At 47.0% G+C, this 2,381-nt stretch overlaps 1 long non-coding RNA gene across 1 annotated transcript; it reads left to right on the top strand.

The window, feature by feature from the left end:
- The first annotated feature begins 1,050 nt into the window (after positions 1–1,050).
- On the top strand, positions 1,051–1,814 carry LOC111724884. Its single transcript, XR_002773098.1, has 3 exons — positions 1,051–1,073; positions 1,576–1,660; positions 1,798–1,814. It is a non-coding gene; the product is annotated as an uncharacterized LOC111724884 (long non-coding RNA).
- The last annotated feature ends 567 nt before the right edge of the window (positions 1,815–2,381 follow it).

Raw genomic sequence — 2,381 nt, 5'->3', positions numbered from 1 at the left:
GCTCAGGTGAGGTCTTGGTACCTGCCTTTTATTTTGCTTCATTCTGGGCCAGGCTGCCAGATTTTTGAGATGCAGAGCTGGCCCTAAAACATTTCCTTTTGTGTGAACACCATGGAAAGGAGTCTCAGACAACTAGGGGATTCTGAGACACTGAGGCATCATCCTAATTACAGAGAGGAGGTCCTCACTGGTCCTGGGTCACCTAAAGAACAAAGTGAATTCTCATTATTGCTCTGGAGCAGTGGTTCTCAACCTTCCTAATGCTGTGATCCTTTAATACAGTTCTTCATGTTGTGGTGATCCCCAACCATAACATTATTTTTGTTGCTACCTCATAAATGTGATTTTTCTACTGTTATGAATTATAATGTAAATATCTGATAGAAAGGATGTATTTAGGCGACCCCTGTGAAAGGGTCATTCGACCCCCAAAGGGGTCATGACCCACAGGTTGAGAACCACTGCTCTAGAGGATGCATATGAGTTCTCAAGTAAATCTGTAGCTCAGGTCATGTTATGGCACCTGCCTTTTATTCCCCCTTATTCTGGGCCAGGCTCACTATTTCCTGAGATGCAGAGCTGGCCATGACTCACTTCATTTTGAGGGCACACCACTAAGACAGAGTATGGTGACTAAAGGATTCTGAGATACGGAGGCAGCTTACTGATAACAGAGAGCATATCCTTGTGGGTCTGGGTCACCTAAGGAACAAAGTGAATTCTCACCTTTGCTCTGGAGGATGCATATGAGTTCTCAAATCTAAAAAGGAATGATTTCTGTACACAGGAGGAAAGAGGAGACAAAGCAGGAAATTCCCTGTCTCCATTGGCCAGTAACTCTATTTGATCACCACACAGAGGCTGACAACCAGCTGAGGCACCTGAGCATGAAGATAGCTCTGCTGATCACTGCCTCCCTCCCCAGCAGCCACTTCTTCACAGAACAAGTCGGGGTTAAAATGCCCTTCAGCCCAGGACTCCAGGCTGACCATGTTGGAATCCCTTTTAGGAAGCACTGTATCAATTCCAAGGTCAAAATCTTTGGTACCATGCAGGTTCTGAAAAACCCTGAGGTGAGTGGCATCCATGTGCAGTAGTCAGGGGCAGAAAAAAGGGCCAGGAGTGAAAGGGTAGTGTGAAATGGATATTGTGGGCCATTGCTCTTAGAAATTATAATTGACAATTAGATATTTTTACAAAGCAAAAGGCTCTCATCCTTTTCATAGCATAGTTGCCATCCATCAGCCCCATGTAATTTTGTTTCTTAACATTTCTGGTAGTCTTAACCTGACAAGTTACGAGTATGTGTGTGGCCCTGGGAATGCAGAGCATGTGGTCAGCAAACATGGGGAATGTTCAGTGAATGGATTCAGGGCAAAAGCAGTCTACCATGGAGCAGGAAGATGACCCCTAATCTCTATGGGGTCAAGTCCCTTGTCTCCAGGTCTCTTATTTCCATTGGCCAGGGGGGACATGAATGATCTCTAAGATCGGGAAGCAGATAGGCCTGGGAGAAGTTCTGGAGAAATAGGACTAAAGAGATCTTTGGCTTTTCTTCTTGTCTTGTTTGAACAGATGTAGATCACTATTCTCTGGGAGATTCCAGGAGCATGTACATTGTGGATGAAGGATGACAGCCAGCCCTACTGTGGTTGTTGAGGTGAGGCTGGGAACAGAGCTCTGGGCTGACCCCTTGGAGAGTTGGTTCTTGGTGATACTTCATGTTGGTTTAGCATTTTTCAAAGCTGAGCTTAATGAGAATTCAGTGCATTTGATTTGTTATTTCCTTGCAAATAGTACTTCCTGAATGTGCTGACTACATGGGGTCCATGAGCAATGCCCAGCCATCATCACCTGCCTCAGGTACTTGAGTGGAGGTTCCCACCATACATGTCAGGTAAGGGAAGCCCAGCATGTTAGGCTGAAATGGGGGTGCTTCCAGAGGGGTGCTGCACAGAGCTGCTTGTCTGGCTGGAAGTCCCTTAGACACACTTGCTGTTCCTTCCACTGTCTGCAGCTCCCCTAGCCCTGACATCTCTCTCGGGTGAAATGTGCATTCCACACCATGCTGGCCTTTGAGGAGGCGAAATGGTTTGGGGTATCCAGCTTCATCACATAGGAGGTTAGTGTCTCAGAACCTGGTACCAGGAGAAAAGACATTGGGCTGTTTCTGTGCCTGGGCCTCAGGAAGCCTCTGGCTCTCACCATACAGTATAAAGAAATGGTTGACAAGTATGTTCTGGGATTGCTCTGGAGCTCTCAGCCCCAGAGGCTGACAGGCTCATGGGAACCTGGATTGGGAAACTCAGATGTTCCTGCCAGACCTGTGAAGGGAAAACATTGAGGTGTCATTCTGAGGGAGGCAGCCACCACCCACCTGG

The sequence above is a fragment of the Otolemur garnettii genome, unplaced genomic scaffold (genome assembly GCF_000181295.1).
Source record: "Otolemur garnettii isolate 467f Iridium unplaced genomic scaffold, OtoGar3 scaffold00002, whole genome shotgun sequence".
Taxonomy (NCBI): Eukaryota; Metazoa; Chordata; class Mammalia; order Primates; family Galagidae; genus Otolemur; species Otolemur garnettii.
This window is presented reverse-complemented; position numbering and strand designations above follow the sequence as displayed.